The following is a 21342-nucleotide window of genomic DNA, read 5'->3' on the forward strand; positions in this document are numbered from 1 at the left end:
GCTAATTTTTATATTTTTTGTAGACATGAGATTTCACCGTGTTGACCAGAATGGTCTCTTGACCTCATGATCTGTCCACCTCGGCCTCCCAGTGTGCTGGGATTACAGGCATGAGCCACCACGCCCGGCCAGAATCCCATTTTCAAAACCAGGACACAGCAGTAAATAGTGTAAGTACAAATACCAGAGGCTCTTGCTCTTTCGTGCCCACGTTTCCGGGTGGACTGTGCCGGGTGCTTGTTCTTGTGGGCACTGAGCCTCCTGTCAGTAAATTGAGTATGCAGATAGGAAGGCTCATCTGAAATTAGAAACAGCTGGGATGGGAGCAGGCTGGCAGGTGTTCCTGCTGATGGCTGGCACCCCCATTAACAGAAAACGGAGCCAGGTGGAGCGTGGCTCCTACGTCCGACTCCACAGATCTCATCCCTTCACCCTGGGACCACGCATGAGGAGGTAGGCTCTGTCCAGCCAGTTCTTACCAACGTAATTAACATGTGCGTGTGCTTTTGCTCTTCCATGTGGAAGTCAAGCAGCGTGGACATTCTCACACCTTTCCACCACTGTCATGTTTTTTTTTAAATATCTTATTTTTAACAGATAAGTAGATGCACATGGCTCAAAGCTCAAAATGATGAAAAATATACATGTAGAGTCTAGTTGTCACCATGGACCTCCTTGCACCCTAGTCAGCCACCTGTATGTAACCACTTTCATTAGTGTTCTATATATCCTTTCAGTGATTCTTTATGCATCTATTCATTCTTTCATTCAACTATTCAATATATATTTACATTCTTTCATTATAGGAACTGTGCTATATCCTAGGCTACTATATTTTAGGAACTACTTTAGGAATATATTCTTCCTTTCATGGAGCAAAAATTCTTCCTTGCATTTGGTTTATAACCTGGGAAGGGGTAGACAAGCAATAACATAAGAAAACAGAAAGTAATGGAGTAAGGGAGGGTGGCGGCGCGGAGGTTTGAAGAGGGCCCATTGCAATTTTAAATGAGGTGATTAGGGTAGACCTCACTGAGTGAGTGATGTTTTGAGCAGAAGTTTGAAATAAGGTGAGGAATTGAGCTATGAGGGTATCCGAGGGAAGAGCATTCCAGACAGAAGGAACAAGTCATACAAAGGCCCTACGCAGAGCATGCCTATTGTATTCAAGGAATAGCAAGGACCTACGTGCGACTGGAGGGGAGACCGTGAGGGAAAGTGGTAAGCATTGAAGTCAGAGAGGGAGGGGAAAGGAGAACAGACCATGCAAAGCCTTTTCAGCCTTTTGTTTACTCTGAATGCAGTGGGGACCCAGTCTCAGATTCTGAGCGTCATGATCTGGTTTACATATCGACAGAATCTCTGTGGCTAAGGTGTAGAGAATAGGCTGTGAAGGAAGAAAAGGTGAAAAAAGAAAGAAGCTGGTGTGGAGGTTATTGCAATAACTTAAGAAAGGAATGATGGTGCCTTAAAGTTGGGAGCAGTAGAAGTAGTCAGTGGTCAGACTCCGGGCTTATTGTGAAGTAAGCACTAATGAGTTGAGTATTATTAGGTGTGGGAGAAACAAGAGTTAATTATGACTCTAACGTTTTCAGCTGGGAAGACGTTGGGACAATAGATTTCTATCAGCTGAGAGGAAAACTGAAAAGCAAGTTAGGGAGGGAAGATTGGGAATTTGATTATGCACAAATTAAGTTTTGAATGCCTTTTAGACATCCAAGAAGACATGCCAAGTGGGTATTGGATCTAAATTTGCGAGTTGTCAGGATGTGAATGGTATTTAGCTGTGAGACGAGATGAGAATGCCAAGGGAGTGAATATATATAGAAGTGAGGAGGTGGACCAGCGCTGAGCCCTGGGACACTCTAATGTTAACAGCTGAGGGTGGCGGGGGAAGAGAAATAGCAAAAGACGTCTAGAGGAAATAGAAGGAACAAACAGGAAAACTAGGGCACTGCAGTGTCCCAATGCCTAGTGAAGGCGGTTTCTCAGGCAGGAGAAAGTGACAAATTGTGTGAAACGCTGCTGGTGGTTGAGTAAAACCACTGGCTTTAGCCGCGTGAAAATCACTGGTTGTTTATGCCAAAATCAGTTTCAGTGAAGTGGTGGAGGTGAAAACCAGGTAAGTGGGGTTAAGAGGGAATTTGTAAGAAGTCGAAGACAGTTTAAATGTAGACTTCTTTTTCTGGGAGTTTTGCCACAAAAGGGTACAAAGAAATGAGGCAATAGCTAATGGGTATAGTGGAGTCAAGAGTAAGGATTTTATGAGATAGGAGAAATAATGTGTACTATTGTGAGTGATCCGGGAAAGAGGGGAGGAATGATAGAGAAGAAAGTGGAATTTCTGGGGTAGTAATCCTAGTAGGCTTGAGGGGATAGCCTCCCCCTTTGTTATCATTGTAGTTATGATAAAGTATAATAAAAAAGCAAAAAAAACCTTTAGCTCCAAGATTGAAGCAGCAATATGGCTAACACAGAGGCATTTCTTATAAAAGGTAGCATTTTATGGCCACTGTCCCGCACCTTGCATTTTTCTAACAACCTGTGCTGCTTTTCATAACAGTATGTGGAGAATTTTCTCTTTTTCACAGCTGCATACTATTTCATTGGAAGGCTGTGCCATAGTTTAAGTAACTATGCCCTGAAGGGTGGACACCTGTGTGCTTCCAAGCTTTTACTGTCATAAACAATGTTTCTCTGAATAACTCTGGTTATTTTCTTTAAAAATTAATTTTTTTTAAGAGAGAGGGTCTCAACCTGTTCCCCAGGCTGAAGTGCAGTGATATAATCATGGTTCACTATAGCCTTGAACTCCTGGGCTCAAGCGATTCTCCCACCTTACCCTCCCAGGTAGCTAGGACTACAGGCATTTCACTACCAAGCCTGTCTATTTTAAATGTTTTGTAGAGATGGAGTCTCACTATGTTGCCCAGACTGGCCTGAACTCCTTGCCTCAAGTGAAATTTGTAGATACCTCATCTCATCTGTGTTAGCCATATTGCTGCTTCAATATTAGAGCTAAAGTTCAGTCTATCAACATTTTTTTTTCTTTTTAAAAATTATACCTTAAGTATAATTGTTATATCGGTATACACGTGCCATGGTGGTTGGCTGCATCCCTCACCCCATCATCTGCATTAGGTATTTCTCCTAATGCTATTCCTCCCCAGCCCCCTACCCCCCGACAGGCCCCAGTGTGTGATGTTCCCCTCTCTGTGTCCATGTGTTCTCATTGCTCAGCTCTCACTTACAAGTGAGAACATGTGGTGTTTGGATTTCCCTTCTTGTATTAGTTTGCTGAGAATGATGGTTTCCAGCTTTATCCATGTCCCTGCAAAGGACATGAACTCATCCCTTTTTATGTCTGCATAGTATTCCATGGTGTATATGTGCCACGTTTTCTTTATCCAGGCTATCACTGATGAGCATTTGGGTTGGTTTCAAGTCTTTTGTATTGTGAACAGTGCCACAATAAACATACATGTGCATGTGTCTTTATAACAGAATGATATAATCCTCTGGGTACATACCCAGTAATGGGATTGCTGGGTCAAATAGTATTTCTATTTCTAGATACTTGAGGAATCACCATACTGTCTTCCCCAATGGTTGAACTAGTTTACACTCCCACCAACAGTGTAAAAGTGTTCCTATTCCTCCACATCGTCTCCAGCATCTCTTGTCTCCTGATTTTTTAATGATTACCATTCAAACTGGCATGAGATGGTATCTCATTGTGGTTTTGATTTGCATTTCTCTAATGACCAGTGATGATGAGCCTTTTTTTGATATGTTTGTTGGCTGCATAAATGTCTTCTTTTGAGAAGTGTCTGTTCATATCCTTTGCCCACTTTTTGATGGGGTTGTTTTTTTCATTTAAAAACTGTTTTTTTTTTTCTTGTAAATCTGTTTTACTTCTTTGTAGATTCTGGATATTAGCCCTTTGTCAAGTGGGTAGATTGCAAAAATGTTCTCCTATTCTGTAGGTTGCCTGTTCACTCTAATGATAGTTTCTTTTGCTGTGCAGAAGCTCTTTAGTTTAATTACATCCCATTTGTCTGTTTTGGCTTTTGTTGCCATTGCTTTTTTAGTCAGGAAGTCTTGCCCATGCCTATGTCCTGAATAGTATTGCCTAGGTTTTCTTCTTGAGTTTTGTTTTTTTTTTTGAGACGGAGTTTCACTCATGTTACCCAGGCTGGAGTGCAATGGCGCGATCTTGGCTCACTGCAACCTCCGCCTCCTGGGTTCAGGCAATTCTCCTGCCTCAGCCTCCTGAGTAGCTGGGATTACAGGCACACGCCACCATGCCCAGCTAATTTTTTGTATTTTTAGTGGAGACGGGTTTTCACCATGTTGACCAGGATGGTCTCGATCTCTTGACCTCGTGATCCACCCGCCTCGGCCTCCCAAAGTGCTGGGATTACAGGCTTGAGCCACCGCGCCCGGCCTCTTCTTGAGTTTTTATAGTGTTAGGTCTTATGTTTAAATCTTTAATCCATCTGGAGTTAATTTTTGTATAAAGTGTAAGGAAGGGATCCAGCCTCAGCCTTCTGCATGTGGCTAGCCAGTTTTCCCAACACCGTTTATTAAACAGGGAATCCTTTCCCCATTGCTTATTTTTGTCAGGTTTATCAAAGATCAGGTGGTTGTGGATGTGTGGCATTATTCTGAGGTCTCTGTTCTGTTCCATTGGTCTATATCTCTGTTTTGGTACCAGTATAATGCTGTTTAGATTACTGTAGCCTTGTAGTATAGTTTGAAGTCAAGAAGCATGATGCCTCCAGCTTTTTTTGTTTGTTTGTTTATTTTAAATTTTACTTAGGATTGTCTTGGCTTTGCAGGCTCTTTTTTGGTTCAATATGAAATTTAAGGTGTTTTTTTTCTAATTCTGTGAAGAAAGTCAGTGGCAGCTTGATGGGGATAGCATTGAATCTGTAAATTACTTTGGGCAGTATGGCCATTTTCATAATATTGATTCTTCCTAACCATGATTATGGAATGTTTTTCCATTTGTTTGTGTCCTCTCTTATTTCCTTGAGCAGTGGTTTGTAGCTCTCCTTGAAGAGGTCCTTCACCTTCCTTGTAAGCTGTATTCCTAGGTATTTTATTCTCTTTGTAGCAATTGTGAATGGGAGCTCACTCATGATTTGGCTGTCTGTAATTGGTGTATAGGAATGCTTGTGATTTTTGCACATAGATTTTGTATCCTGAGACTTTGCTGAAGTTGCTTATCAGCTTAAGGAGATTTTGGGCTGAGATGATGGAGTCTTCTAAATATACAATCATGTCCTCTGCAAAAAAAGACAATTTGACTGCCTCTTTTCCTAATTGAATACCTTTATTTCTTTTTCTTGCCTGCTTGCCCTGGCCAGAACTTCCAATACTGTCTTGAATAGGAGTGGTGAGAGAGGGCATGCTTGCTTTGTGCGTGTTTTCATAGGGAATGCTTCCAGTTTTTGCCCATTTAGGGTTTGTCATACATAGCTCTTATTATTTTGAGATATGTTCCATTGATAACTAGTTTATTGAGAGTTTTTAGCATAAAGGGCTGTTGAATTTTGTCGGAGGCCTTCTCTGTATCTATTAAGGTAATCATGTGGTTTTTATCTTTGGTTCTATTTATTTGACGGATTACATTTACAGATTGGCATATCTTGAACCAGCCTTGCATCCCAGGGATGAAGCCAACTTGATCATGATGGATAAGCTTTTTGATGTGCTGCTGGATTTTGTTTGCCAGTATTTTATTGAGGATTTTTGCATTGATGCTCATCAGGGATATTGGCCTGAAATTCTCTTTTTTAGTTGTGTCTCTGTCAGATTTTGATATCAGGATGTTGCTGGCTTAACAAAATGAGTGAGAGAGGATTCCCTCTTTTTGTATTGTTTGGAATAGTTTCAGAAGAAATGGTACCAGCTACTCTTTGTACTTCTAGTAGAATTTGGCTGTGAACCCATCTGGTCGTGGACGTTTTTGGTTGGCAGGCTGTTAATTGCTGCCTCAACTTCAGATCTTGTTATTGGTCTATTCAGGGATTCGACTACTTCCGGTTTTAGTCTTGGGAGGGTGTAATGTCCAGGAATTTATCTATTTTTTCTAGATTTTCTGGTTTATCTGCACAGAGGTGTTTATAGTGTTCTCTGATGGTAGTTTGTATTTCTGTGGGATTGGTGGTGATATCCCCTTTAACATTTTTTATTGCATCTATTCGATTCTTCTCTTTTTTCTTCTTTATTAGCCTGGCTAGCAGCCTATCTATTTTGTTGATCTTTAAAAAAAAAAAAAACCAGGCCCTGGGTTCATTTATTTTTTGAAGGGTTTTTTTTGTGTATGTGTGTGTGTCTCTATGCCCTTTGGTTCTGCTCTGATCTTAGTTCTTTCTTGTCTTCTACTAGCTTTTGAATTTGTTTGATCTTGCTCCTCTAGTTCTTTTAATTGTGATGTTAGGGTGTCGATTTTAGATCTTTCCTCATTTCTCTTGTGGACATTTAGTGCTATAAATTTCCCTCTATACACTGACTTAAATGTGTCCCAGAGATTCTGGTATGTTGTGTCTTCATTCTCATTGGTTTCAAAGAACATCTTTATTTCTGCCTTCATTTCATTATGTGTTCGGTAGTCATTCAGGAGAAGGTTGTTCAGTTTCTATGTAGTTGTGTGGTTTTGAGTGAGTTTCTTAATCCTGAGTTCTAATTTGATTGCACTGTGGTCTGAGAGACTGTTATGATTTCCATTCTTTTGCATATGTGGAGGAGTGTTTTACTTCCAATTATGTGATCAATTTTAGAATGAGTGCCATATGGTGCTGAGAAGAATGTGTATTCTGTGGATTTGGGGTGGAGAGTTCTGTAAATGTCTATTAGGTCTGCTTGGTCCAGAGCTGAGTTCAAGTCCAAGATATACTTGTTAATTTTCTATCTTGTTGATGTGTCTAATATTGACAGTGGGGTGTTAAAATCTTCCACTATTATTGTGTAAGAGTTTTTGTCTTTGTAGGCCTCTAAGAACTTGCTTTATGGGTCTGGGTGCTCCTGTGTTGGGTGCATGTATATTTAGGATCATTAGCTCTTCTTGTTATGTTGATCCCTTTACCATTTTATAATATCCTTCTTTGTCTCTTTTGATCTTTGTTAGTTTAAAGGCTGTCTTATCAGAGACTGTTTATCTAATTTGCCAGTCTGCGTCTTTTGATTAGGGCATTTAGCCCATTTATATTTAAGATTAATATTGTTATGTGTGAATTTGATCCTGCCATTATGATGCTAGCTGGTTGTTTTGCCCATTAGTTGATGCAGTTTCTTCATAGTGTCAATGGTCTTTACAATTTGGTATAATTTTGCAGTGGCTGGTACCAGTTTTTCCTTTCTATATTTAGTGCTTCCTTCAGGAGCTCTTGTAAGGCAGGACTGATGGTGACGAAATCTCTCAGCAGTTGCTTGTCCATAAAGGATTTTATTTCTCCTTAGCTTATGAAGCTTAGTTTGGCTGGATATAAAATACTATGTTGAAAATTCTTTTCTTTAAGAATGTTGAATATTGGCCCTCACTCTCTTCTGGTTTATATGGTTTCTGCTGAGAGATCTGCTGTGAGTCTGATGGGCTTCCCTTTGTGGGTAACCTGACCTTTCTCTCTGGCTGCCTTTAGCATTTTTTCCTTCATTTCAACCCTGGTGAATCTGACGATTATGTATATTGGGGTTGTTCTTCTCAAGGGGTATTTTGTGGTGTTCTCTATATTTCCTGGATTTGAATGTTGGCCTGCTTTGCTAGATTGGGCAAGTTCTCCTGGATAATATCCTGAAGAGTGTTTTACAAGTTGGTTTCATTCTCCCCGTCACCTTCAGGTACGCTGATCAAACATAGATTTGGTCTTTTTATGTAATCCCATATTTCTTGGAGGCTTTTTTCATTTCTTTTCACTCTTTTTCTCTAATGTTGTCTTCTCACTTTATTTCATTGAGTTGATCTTCAATCTCTGATATCCTTTCTTCCACTTGATTGATTCAACTATTGAAACTTGTGTGTGCTTCATGAAGTTCTTGTGCTGTGTTTTTCAGTTCCATCAGGTCATATATGTTCTTCTCTAAACTGGTTATTCTAGTTAGCATTTCTTCTAACCTTTTTTCAATATTCTGTTTCCTTGCATTGGGTTAGAATATGCTCCTTTAGCTTGGAGGAGTTTGTTATTATCCAGCATCTTAAGCCTGCTTCTGTCAAACTCATTCTCTGTCCAGTTTTGTTCCCTTGCTGGCGAGGAGTTGTGATCCCTTGGAGGAGAAGAGGCATTCTGGTTTTTGGAATTTTCAGCCTTTTTGCACTGGTTTCTTCCCATCTTCATGGATTTATCTACCTTTGGTCTTTGAAATTAGTGACCTTTGCATGGGGTCTCTGAATGGACATCCTTTCTGTTAATATTGAAGCTGTTTGTTAGTTTTCCTTTGAATAGACCTCTCTGCTGCAGGTCTGCTGGAGTTTGCTAGAGATCCACTCCAGACCCTGCTTGCCTGGGAATCACCAGCAGGGGCTGTAGAACAACAAAGATTGCTGCCTGTTCTTTCCTCTGGTAGCTTTGTTTCAGAAAGGTACCTGCCAGATGCCAGCCAAAGCTCTACTGTATAAGGTGTCTGTTGGTCCCTACTGGGAAGTATTTCCCAGTCAAGATACACGGGGGTCAGGGAGCCACTTGAGGTGCTGGTCTGTCCCTTATTAGAGCTTGAATGCTGTGCTGGAAGATCTGTTGCTCTCTTCAGAGCTGCCAGGCAGGGACAGTTAAGTCTGCTGTAGCTGTACCCACAACTGCCCCTTTTCCCAGGTGCTCTGTCCCAGGAAGGTCAGGGCTTTATTTATAAGTCCCTGATAGGGTGCTGCCTTTTTTCAGAGATGCCCTGCCCAGCAAGGAGGGAGTCTAGTAACACAGTCTGCCTGCAGAGGCCTTGCTGAGCTACCACGGGCTCTGCCCAGTTTGAACTTGCAGGCAAAACTGTTTTCACTCTGAGGTTGAAACTGCCTACTCCAGCCTCAGCAATGGCGGGTGCCCCTCCCCCCACCAACCTCCAATGTCCCAGGTTGAGCTCATATTGCTGTGCTGGCTGCAAGAATTTCAAGCCAGTGGATCTAAGCTTGCTGGTCTCTATGGAGGTGGGGCCCACCAAGCCAGATCACTTGACTCCCTGGCTTCAACCCCCTTTCTAGGGGAGTGAATGGTTCTGTCTCGCTGGTGTTCCAGGTGCCGCTGAAGTATGACAAAAAAAAAAAAAAAAAACCTGCTGTGGCTTGCTCAGTGTCTTCCCAAATGGCTACCCAATTTTGTGCTGGAAATCTAGGGCCCTGGTGTTGTAGGCACCAGAAGGAATCGCCTGGTCTGCAGGTTGTGAAGACCATGAGAAAGGTGCAGTATCTGGGCTGGAGTGTAGGGGACAATCCCTAATGTCTTCCCTTGGCTGGGAGAGGGAGTTCCCTGGCCCCCTGTGCTTTCAGGCTGAGGCAACACCCCACCCTGCTTTGGCTTGCCCTACTTGGGCTGCACCCACTGTCCAACCAGTCCCAATCAGATGAACCAGGTACCTTAGTTGGAAATGCAGAGATCACCCACCTTCTGCGTCAATCTTGCTGGGAACTGCGCACCAGAGCTGTTCCTATTTGGCCATCTTGCCAGCAATCTCCCAGTCTGTCAACATTTCTAATCTGTAACTCTCTTCCAAATTTCCTCTCCTTTTTATTACTATATATTCAAGTTAATTTTGCTCTGTAGCACTAGGAACTTACGCAGATAAATATAATAGCTTGTCATTTATTTCTGATCATTGTCTTAGATCAAAATACTTATCAGAGACATAGAAGGCCTTTATAAAAATAAACATGTAGGATTAATACCAATATTTGATTTCGGTTTTTTAGTTATAGTAATGAATATTGTTCCCTGGATTTCATAGATGCTCTTCCAAATCTTTGCATTAGGAGTCAGGTTAGAGATCTTCCTAGTTCTCATGTTCCAGAGGGTCCTGGATCCTCAGCTACCCAGCCCCCATTAGTTTTTGTATATATTTGACCCTTCAACAACACGGTTTGAACTGTGCAGGTCCACTTATACACAGATTTTTTTCAACGAGACAAAGATAGAAAATACAGCATTCAGGATGTGAAAACCACGTGTACAGAGGGCAGATATTTGTGTCCACGAGTTTCACAGAGCTGACTGCAGCACTTGACTATGTATGGATTCAGGATCTGAGCGTGTTCCTGGAACCAGTTTCCTGTGTGTATCAAGGGACAGTTGTGTTTGGAAACAGCTTATTGTGTTCCATGTTCTCAGAGAGTTGCCATTTTATAGCCATTAATGACAGCTCAAAGTTTTGTGGTACTAGAGCTGGTATGTTTTCCGCCTAGATCTCTGGAAACACCAAGTTATGAAAGAAAGCTTTTCAGTCTCAAGACCACAAATAGTTGAAAAATGTATACAGAGATTAATGCAGAATTATCAGGATGACGGAGTAGAGGTATGTACTGAAAATTAGTCATTCTGTTGGTTTTTATAACATAGTCACAAACAAGAAAGACTTTCTCATTTAACACCTCTCCTAATGCTTCCCTTATTAGGGAAGCACTAATAAGGGAAGCATTAGGATGAATGATATGAATACTGAAGCTAAGCCCAAAATAGCGATCGTTAGTTGTTTGGGTTTTTTGTTTTTTATTTTGTTTTGTTTTGGCAAAGTTTTGCTCTGTTGCCCAGGCTGGAGTGCAGTGGAAGTGCAGTGGTGGGATCTCAGTTCACCACAACCTCCGCCTCCCAGGTTCAATTCATTCTCCTGCCTCAGCCTCCCAAGTAGCTGGGACTACAGGCATGCACCACCATGCCCGGCTAATTTTTGTATTGTAGTAGAGACAGGGTTTCACTGTGTTGGCCAGGCTGGTCTCAAACTCCTGACCTTGTGATCTACCCGCCTCAGCCTCCCAAAGTGCTGGGATTACAGGAGTGAGCCACTGTGCCCAGTGTAGTTGTTTAGTTTTTTCTTTTCTTTCTTTCTTTCTTTTTTTTTTTTTTTTTTGAGATGGAGCCTCCCAGGCTTGAGTGTACTGGCACGATCTTGGTTCACTGCAACCTCTGCCTCCTGGGTTCCAGCGATTCTCCTGCCTTAGCCTCTCAAGTCACTGAGACTACAGGCACGTGCCACCACACCTAGCTAATTTTTGTGTATTTTTAGTAGAGATGGGGTTTTGCCATGTTGGCCAGGCTGGTCTCAAACTCCCGACCTCAGGTGATCCACCCGCCTCAGCCTCCTCAAAGTGCTGGGACTACAGATGTGAGCCACCATGCCCAGTTGTAATCATTAGTTTTTAATTTTGGAAAAAAACTGATTTCTAGTAAAGATCTGAGTAATTAGAATATATATGTTGGCACATTTCAAATTTAAGCAATTTTTAAAGTAACTTTGGAGTTTATGAATGAGTTGATTTTTAGCAACATTTTCTGTTATTGATTTGTTAGTATGGAAAGCCTACATGAGGAAAGCTAAAATAGCCTGTAATGCTGTTACCTAGAAAACATTAAAATGTAGTGTATTCAAAAAAGCCAACAGCACAGAAAGGTGGCATTTTCACCCATCCCCACTCCACAGCTTCCTCTCTGCAAAGGAAGCCAGCTTCAGCAACCTATGTGTGTCCTTCTAGAAAAAAATTTAAATCCACAACAACTTTATATATTATATTTAACAGTAATATACATTTAATACATGCACACATGCATATACCCAGTTCTTGGAGTTTTGAAACATGTTTATTCTCGGCAGGAAGTGCCTTGCTAAACCAAAGGAACCCACTGAAAAGGCAGGATAAGAGAGTAGATGTAGATATTTGACCGAAACAGTTTTGAGGAGTGTTAACAAGTGCTTTTAGGTAACTATGAATCCAGTTTTCTTTGAAACTCAACCATTTACAGAAATCTGACTTGGCAAAATGTGCTTCATTTTTTTAATGTTTTCTCCAAATTTACATTTTTCCAAGTTTTTCAAATGTTCTCCATTATTTTATAATACACATCTCAGTTCTTACGAGGTAGAGAATTCACAAGCTTGGTTTGGGGTTATGTTTTTCCTCAGAACTTGATGACTTACATGTATTCATTTAAGCATTCAATTATAAACAATCATGGTACTAGGTACTTTGGTGAGAGGGTGGAATGGTTTCCCATTCTTGAGATGGGGGTCAGGTTGGGGTATATCAGAAAAATGAATCAAAAATTTTTCTGGCTCACCTTACAAAGGAAGAAAATGCTGGCCAGGAATGGTGGCTCACACCTGTAATCCCAGCACTTTGGGAGGCCAAGGTGTGCGGATCACTTAAGGCCAGGAGTTTGAAATGAGCCTGGCTAACATGGTGAAACCCCATCTCTACTTAAAATGAAAAATTAGCCAGGTGTGGTGGCATGTGCCTGTAGTCCCAGCTATCTGGGAGGCTGAGGCAGGAGAATCTCTTGAATCCAGGAGGTGGAAGTTGCAGTGAGCTGAGATTGTGCCATGGAGCCTGGGTGACAGGGTGAGACTCCATCTCAAAAAAAAAAAAAAAAAAAAAAAAAAAAAAAAAAAAAAAAAAAAAAAAAAAAAAAAAAAAAAAAAAAAAAAAAAAAAAAAAAAAAAAAAAAAAGGAAATTCTGATACATGCTACAATATGGATGAACCTTGCAGATAGTATTGCTAAGTGAAATAAGCCAGTCACAAAAGCAAAATACTCTATGATTCCACTTAAACGAGGTACCTAGAGTAGCCAAATTCATAGAGACAGAAAGGGTGGTGGTTGCCAGGAGCTCAGAGGAAGGAATGGGTAATTATTGTTATTGGGCACAGAGTTTTCATTTTATAAGCTGAAGAGTTCTGGCAGTGGATGGTGGTGATAATTGCACTACAGTGTGAATTTATCTAATGCCATTGAACTGTACCCTTAAAATGGTATAGTGCCAAATTTTATGTTTAACACAATAAAAACAATAGTTTTGTGACTCCGGTTCTTCTCATCTCTTATCTGTATGCTTCACCCCAACATTGAGGTCTTGTAGGAAAGAAGTATGGATGTCAGTAGGCAGGGCAAACCCATATCAGGTACACCTGACACTCTGGGCACACTCGAAGAGGATGGTGTCAGCCTGCCAGTGTCTTGAAGTCAGGGTCCTCAGGATGCTCTAGCTCCTCCAAAGTATGTGCCTGGTAGAATTCTAGTCTCTTCTGGATCATCTGCAGTGACAGGGAACTCACTCTTCCAGCCATCTCCATCTGCATCATCCTGAATGATAGTGTGACCTTGGCTCACTGCAACCTCTGCCTCCTGTGTTCAAGTGGTGCTCCTGCTTCAGCTTCCTAAGCAGCTAGGATTACAAGCACATGCCACCACACCTGGCTAATTTTTGTATTTTTAGTAGACACATGGTTTCACCATGTTGCCCAGGCTGGTCTTGAACTCCCGACCTCAAGTGATCTGCCCCCCCTTGGCTTCCCAGAGAAGCCAAGTGCCGGGATTACTGGTGTGCGCCACCACTCCCCAGCCTACTGAAGTGTTTTGTCAGCAGATATGGGTGTTTTAGAAACATCCTCAAAATACATAGTGTGTGCCTGATATTAAACAAATTGTTATGAGGGATTCCAAGATGAAGCAAACCACAGAAATGCAATTGCTGCTGGGAGGCTGCAGACCCAGATTTTGGCTGTGACAAGGCCCAGTGCTTGCCATGCTTCGCCCCACGATGGTTCTCTTGAAGAATCCCTGGGGTAATCTGCTGCTCTTCCGCCCAGTGTCATCCATCATGGTTCAGGTTTGAATGGCAGTGACGAAACAGCCCAGTGGAAGGCAGTGCTGCTAACTGGGCAGAACTGGGTCAATAATCTTAATCTGTAACTTTTTTATTTTGTATTTTTTTCTTCTTTAAGTTCTGGAGTACATGTGCAGGTTTGTTACATAGCTATACATGTGTCATGTTGGTTTGCTACATCCATCACACTGTCATCTACATTAGGTATTCTTACTAATGCTATCCCTACCCTAGCCCCCACCCCGACCGGCCCCAGCGTGTGATGTTCCCCTCCCTGTGTCCATTTGTTCTCATTGCTCAACACCCACTTATGAGTGAGAACATGTGGTGTTCAGCTTTCTGTTTTTGTGTTAGTTTGCTGAGAATGATGGTTTCCAGCTCTATCCATGTCCCTGCAAAGGACATGAACTCATTCCTTTTTAGGGCTGCATAGTATTCCATGGTGTATATGTGCCACATTTTCTTTATCCAGTCTATTGTTGATGGGCATTTGGGTTGGCTCCAAGTTTTTTGTATTGTGAACAGTGCTGCAGTAAACATACATATGCATGTGTCTTTATAATTGAATGATTTATAATCCTTTGGGTATATACCTATTAATGAGATTGCTAGATCACATGGAGTTTCTATTTCTACATCCTTCAGGAATTGCCACACTCTCTTCCACAGTGATTGAACTAGTTTACACTCCCACCAACAGTGTAAAAGCATTCCTGTTTCTCCACATCCTCTCCAGCATCTGTTGTCTCCTGATTTTTTAATGATCACCATTCAAACTGGCATGAGATGGTATCTCAATGAGGTGTTGATTTGCATTTCTTTAATGACCAGTGTTGATGAGCTTTTTTTCATATGTTTGTTGGCTGCATAAATGTCTTCTTTAGAAAAGTGTCTGTTCATATCCTTTGCCCACTTTTTGATGGGGTTGTTTGCTTTTTTCTTGTAAATTTAAGTTCTTTGTAGATTCTGGATATTAGCCCTTTGTCAGATGGGTGGATTGCAAAATTTTTTTCCCATTCTGTTGGTTGCTGGTTCACTCTAATGATAGTTTCTTTTGCTGGGCAGAGGCTCTTTAGTTTACTTAGATCCTATTTGTCTATTTTGGCTTTTGTTTCTATTACTTTTGGTGTTTTAGTCATAGAGTCCTTGCCAATGCCTATGTCCTGAATGGTATTGCCTAGGTTTTCTTCCAGAGTTTGTATGGTGTTAGGTCTTACGTTTAAATCTTTAATCCATCTGGAGTTAATTTTTGTATGATGTGTAAGGAAGGGATCCAGTTTCAGCTTTCTGCTTATGGCTAGTCAGTTTTCTGAACACCATTTATTAAATAAGGAATCCTTTCCACATTGCACGTTTTTGTCAGGTTTGTCAAAGATCAGATAGTTGTACATGTGTGCCATTATTCTGAAGCCTCTGCTTTGTTCCATTGGTCTATATCTCTGTTTTGGTCTATATCTGCTGTTTTGATTACCGTAGCCTTGTTGTATAGTTTGAAGTCAGGTAGCATGATGCTTCCAGCTTTTTGTTTGTTTGTTTGTTTAAGATTGTGTTGGCTATGTGGGTTCTTTTTTGGTTCCATATGAAATATAAGGTGGCTTTTTCCAATTCTGTGAAGAAAGTCAATGGTAGCTTGATGGGGATAGCATTGAATCTATAAATTACTTTGAGCGGTATGGTCATTTTCATGATATTGATTATTCCTAAACATGAGCATGAAATATTTTTCCATTTGTTTCTGTTCTCTCTTATTTCCTTTAGCAGTGGTTTGTATTTCTTCTTGAAGAGGTCCTTCATGCCCCTTGTAAGTTGCATTCTTCAGTATTTTATTCTCTTTGTAGCAATTGTGAATGGGAGCTCACTCATGATTCGGCTGTCTGTCTCTTATTGGTGTATAGGAATGCTTGTGATTTTTGCACATTGATTTTGTATCCTGAGACTTTGCTGAAGTTGCTTATCAGCTTAAGGAGATTTTGGGCTGAGATGACGGGTTCTTCTAAATGTGTGAAGACACAATTGTGTCATCTGCAAAAAGAGACAATTTGACTTCCTCTTTTCCTAAATCAATACTTTCATTTCTTTCTCTTGCCTGATTGCCCTGACCAGAACTTTCAATACTATATTGAATAGAAGTGGTGAGAGAGGGCATCTTTGTCTTGTGCAGGTTTTCATAGGGAATGCTTCCAGTTTTTACCCATTCAGTATATTGGCTGTGGGTTTCTCATAAACAGCTCTTTTTATTTTGAGATGTTCCATCAATACCCAGTTAATTGAGAGTTTTTAGCATAAAGGCTGTTGAATGTTGTCAAAGGCTTCTCTGCATCTATTGAGATAATCATGTGGTTTTTGTCTTTGGTTCTGTTTATGTGATGGATTATGTTTATTGATTTGTGTATGTTGAAACAGCCTTGCATCCCAGGGATGAAGCCTACTTGATAATAATTTTTGATGCTCTGTTGGATTCAGTTTGCCAGTGTTTTATTGAGGATTTTCGCATCAATGTTAATCAGGAATATTGGCCTGAAATTTTCTTTTTTAGTTGTTTTTCTGCCAGGTTTTGGTATAAGGATGATGCTGACCTAATAAATGAGTTAGGGAGGATTCCCTCTTTTTGTATTGTCTGGAATAGTTTCAGAAGGCATAGTACCGGCTCCTCTTTGTACTTCTAGTAGAATTTGGCTGTGAACCCGTCTGGTCCTGGACGTTTTTGGTTGGTAGACTATTAATTGCTGCCTCAATTTCAGATCTTGTTATTGGTCTATTCTGGGATTTGACTTCTTCCTGGTTTAGTCTTGGGAGGGTGTAAGTGTACAGGAATTTATTTTTTTGTATATTTTCTGGTTTATCTGCACAGAGATATTTATAGTGTTCTCTGATGGTAGTTTGTATTTCTGTAGGATTAGTGGTGATATCTACTTTAACATTTTTTATTGCATCTATTTGATTCTTCTCTCTTTTCTTTATTAGTCTGGCTAGTGGTCTGTTTTGTTGATCTTTTCAAAAAACAGCTCCTGGATTCATTGATTTTTTTTTTNTTTTTTTTTTTTTAAGGGTTTTCATGTATCTATGTCCTTCAGTTCTGCTCTGATCTTATTTCTTTCTTGTCTTTTGCTAGCTTTTGAATTTGTTTGATCTTGCTCCTCTAGAACTTTTAATAGTGATGTTAGGGTGTCGATTTTAGATCTTTCCTCATTTCTCTTGTGGACATTTAGTGCTATAAATTTCCCTTTATACACTGATTTAAATGTGTCCCAGAGATTCTGGTACATTGTGTCTTCATTCTCATTGGCTTCAAAGAACATCTTTATTTCTGCCTTCATTTCATTATGTATTCAGTAGTCATTCAGGAGAAGGTTGTTCAGTTTCCATGTAGTTGTGTGGTTTTGAGTGAGTCTCTTAATCCTGAGTTCTAATTTGATTGCAGTGTGGTCTGAGAAACTGTTTGTTATGATTTCCATTCTTTTGCATGGAGTGCAAACTGAGGAGTGTTTCACTTCCAATTATATGATCAATTTTAAAGTGTGACATGATGCTGAGAAGAATGTATATTCTGTGGACTTTGGATGGAGAGTTCTGTAAATGTCTATTAGGTCTGCTTGGTCCAGAGCTGAGTTCAAGTCCTAGATGGCCTTGTTAATTTTCTCTCTCATTGATGTATCTAATATTGACAGCAGGGTGTTAAAATCTTACACTATTACTGTGTGGGAATCTAAGTCTCTTTGTAGGTCTTTAAGAACTTGCTTTATGAATCTTACTTCTCCTGTATTAGGTGCATATATATATATATATATATATATATATTTTTTTTTTTAAATATATATTTTTTTATTGCATCTTAGGTTTGAGGGTACATGTGAAGAACATGCAAGAATGTTGCATAAGTACATAAATGGCAATGTGGTTTGCTGCCTTCCTCCCCATCACCTATATCTGGCATTTCTCCCCATGTTATGCCTCCCCAACTCTCCACCCCTTGCTGTCCCTCCCCTAGTTCCCCCCTCCACAGACCCCAATGTGTGATGCTCCCCTCCCTGTGTCCATGTGTTCTCATTGTTCAACATCCGTCTATGAGTGAGAACATGCGGTGTTTGAATTTCTGTTCTTGTGTCAGTTTCCTGAGTATGATGGTTTCCAGGTTCATCCATGTCCCTACAAAGGACATGAACTCATCGTTTTTTATGGCTGCATAGTATTCCATGGTTGTATATGTGCCACATTTTCCCTGTGCAGTCTATCATCGATGGGCATTTGAGTTGGTTCCAAGTCTTTGCTATTGTAAACAGTGCTGCAATTAACATTTGTGTGCACGTGTCCTTATAGTAGAATGATTTATAATCCTTTGGATATATACCCAGTAATGGGATTGCTGGGTCAAATGGAATTTCTATTTCTAGGTCCTTGAGGAATCGCCAGACTGTCTTCCACAATGGTTGAACTAATTTATGCTCCCACTGACAGTGTAAAACTGTTCCTATTTCTCCACATCCCCTCCAGCATCAGTTGTCTCCAGATTTTTTAATGATCACCATTCTAACTGGTGTGAGATGGTATCTCAATGTAGTTTTGATTTGCATTTATCTAATGACCAGTAATGATGAGCATTTTTTCATGATTTTTGGCCTCATGTATGTCTTCTTTTGTAAAGTGTCTGTTCATTTCCTTTGCCCACTTTTGAATGGGCTTGTTTTTTTTCTTGTAAATCTGTTTTAGTTCTTTGTAGATTATGTTGGTTGCCGATTCACTCTAATGACTGTTTCTTTTGCTGTGCAGAAGCTGTGGAGTTTGATTAGGTCCCATTTGTCTATTTTGGCTTTTGTTGCCAATACTTTTGGTGTTTTGGTCATGAAATCCTTACCTATGCCTATGTCCTGAATGGTTTTGCCTAGATTTTCTTCTAGGGTGTTTATGGTGTTAGGTCTTATGTTTAAGTCTTTAATCCATCTGGAGTTAATTTTAGTGTAAGTTGTCAGGAAGGGGTCCAGTTTCTGCTTTCTGCACATGGCTAGCCAGTTTTTCCAAAACCATGTATTAAACAGGGAATATTTTCCCCATTGTTTGTTTTTGTCAGGTTTGTCAAAGATCAGATAGCTGTAGATATGTGCCATTATTCTGAGGCCTCTGTTCTGTTCCATTGGTCTATATCTCTGTTTTGGTACCAGTACCATGCTGTTTTGATTACTGTAGCCTTGTAGTATAGTTTCAAGTCAGGTAGTGTGATGCCTCCAGCTTTGTTCTTTTTGCTTATAATTGACTTGGTTATGCAGGCTCTATTTTGGTTCCATACGAAGTTTAAGGTGTTTTTTTCCAATTCTGTGATGAAGGTCATTGGTAGCTTGATGGGGATAGCAATGAATCTATAAATTACTTTGGGCAGTATGACCATTTTCACAATGTTGATTCTTCCTAACCATGAGCATGGACTGTTTCTCCATCTGTTTGTGTCCTCTCTTATTTTGTTGAGCAGTGGTTTGTAGTTCTCCTTGAAGAGGTCCTTGACATTCTTTGCTAGTTGTATTCCTAGGTATTTTATTCTCTTTGTAGCAATTGTGAATGGCAGTTCATTCTTGATTTGGCTCTCTTTAAGTCTTATTGGTGCATAGGAATCCTTGTGATTTTTGCACATTGATTTTGTATCCTGAGACTTTGCTGAAGTTGCTTATCAATTTCAGGAGATTTTGGGCTGAGACAATGGGGTCTTCTAAATATTCAATCATGTCGTCTGCAAATAGAGACAAATTGACTTCCTCCTTTCCTAATTGAATACCCTTTATTTCTTTTTCTTGCCTGATTGCTCTGGCTAGAACTACCAATACTATATTGAATAGGAGTGGTGAGAGAGGGCATCTTTGTCTAGTGCTAGATTTCAAAGGGAATGCTTCCAGTTTTTGCCCATTCAGTATGATATTGGCTTTCGGTTTGTCACAAACAGCTTTTATTATTTTGAGATATGTTCTGTCAATACCTAGTTTACTGAGAGTTTTCAGGATAAAAGGCTGCTGAATTTTGTCAAAGGCCTTCTCTGCATCATTTGAGATAATCATGTGGTTTTTGTCTTTGGTTCTGTTTATGTGGTGGATTATGTTTATAGACTTGCATATGTTGAACCAGCCTTGCATCCCTGGGATGAATCCTACTTGATCATGGTGGATAAGCTTTTTGATGCGCTGTTGCAATCGGCTTGCCAGTATTTTATTGAAGATTTTTGCCTCTATGTTCATCATGGATATTGGACTGAAGCTTTCTTTTCTTATTGAGTCTCTGCCAGGTTTTGGTATCAGGATGATGTTGGCCTCATAAAATGATTTGGGAAGGATTCCCTCTTTTTGGTTTGTTTGGAATAGTTTCAGAAGGAGTGGTACCAGCTCCTCTTTGTATGTCTATTAGAATTCGGCTGTGAACCCATCTGGACCTGGGCTTTTTTTGGTTGGTAGGCTATTAATTGTTTCCTCAACTTCAGCCCTTGTTATTGGTCTATTCAGGGTTTTGACTTCTTCCTGGTTTAGGCTTAGGAGGTTACAAGTGTCCAGGAATTTATCCATTTCTTCCAGGTTTACTAGTTTATGTGCATAGAGTTGTTTATAGTAACCTCTGATGGTAGTTTGTATTTCTGTGGAATCTGTGGTGATATCCCCTTTATTGTTTTTTATTGCATCTATTTGATTATTCCCTCTTTTCTTTTTTATTAATCCGGCTAGTGGTCTATTTTGTTGATCTTTTCAAAAAACCAGCTCCTGGATTTATTGATTTTTTTTTTTTGAAGGGTTTTTTGTGTCTCTATCTCCTTCAGTTCTGATCTTTGTTATTTCTTGTCTTCTGCTAGGTTTTGAGTTTTTTTGATCTTGCTTCTCTAGCTCTTTCAATTTTGACAATAGGGTGTCGATTTTAGATCTTTCCTTGCTTCTCATATGGGCATTTATTGCTATATATTTTCCTCTAGACACTGCTTTAAATGTGTCCCAGAGATTCTGGTATGTTGTGTCTTCATTATTGTTGGTTTCAAAGAACATCTTTATTTCTGCCTTCATTTCATTGTTTATCCAGTCAACATTCAAGAGCCAGTTGTTCAGTTTCCATGAAGTTGTGCGGTTCTGAGTTAGTGTCTGCATTCTGAGTTCTAACTTGATTGCACTGTGGTCTTAGAGACAGTTATGATTTCCGTTTTTTGCATTTGCTGAGGACTGATTTACTCCCAATTATGTGGTCAGTTTTAGAGTAGGTGTGATGTGGTGCTGAGAAGAATGTACATTCTGTGGATTTGGGGTGGAGAGTCCTATAAATGTCTATTAGGTTTGCTTGGTTCTGGTATGAATTCAAGTCCTGGATATCCTTGTTTATTTTCTGTCTTGTTGATCTGTCTAATATTGACAGTGGAGTGTTAAAGTCTCCCACTATTATTGTGTGGGAGTCTAAGTCTCTTTGTAAGTCATTAAGAGCTTGCCTTATGTATCTGGGTGCTCCTGTATTGGGTGCGTATATATTTAGGATCGTTAGCTCTTCTTGTTGCATTGATCCTTTTACCATTATGTAATGTCCCTCTTTGTCTCTT

General features: G+C 40.1%; 1 protein-coding gene across 1 annotated transcript in view; it reads left to right on the top strand.

The window, feature by feature from the left end:
• Positions 1-1112: 1112 nt before the first annotated feature.
• The window catches only part of LOC108281728 (coiled-coil domain-containing protein 162-like), a 53809-nt gene continuing 33579 nt past the window's right edge, over positions 1113-21342 (top strand). Inside the window, 1 exon segment of the mRNA XM_037727434.1 lies at positions 1113-2122. The gene's annotated coding sequence lies outside the window, so the exon portion shown is untranslated.

Source organism: Cebus imitator, unplaced genomic scaffold (genome assembly GCF_001604975.1).
Source record: "Cebus imitator isolate Cc_AM_T3 unplaced genomic scaffold, Cebus_imitator-1.0 Scaffold231, whole genome shotgun sequence".
NCBI lineage: Eukaryota > Metazoa > Chordata > Mammalia > Primates > Cebidae > Cebus > Cebus imitator.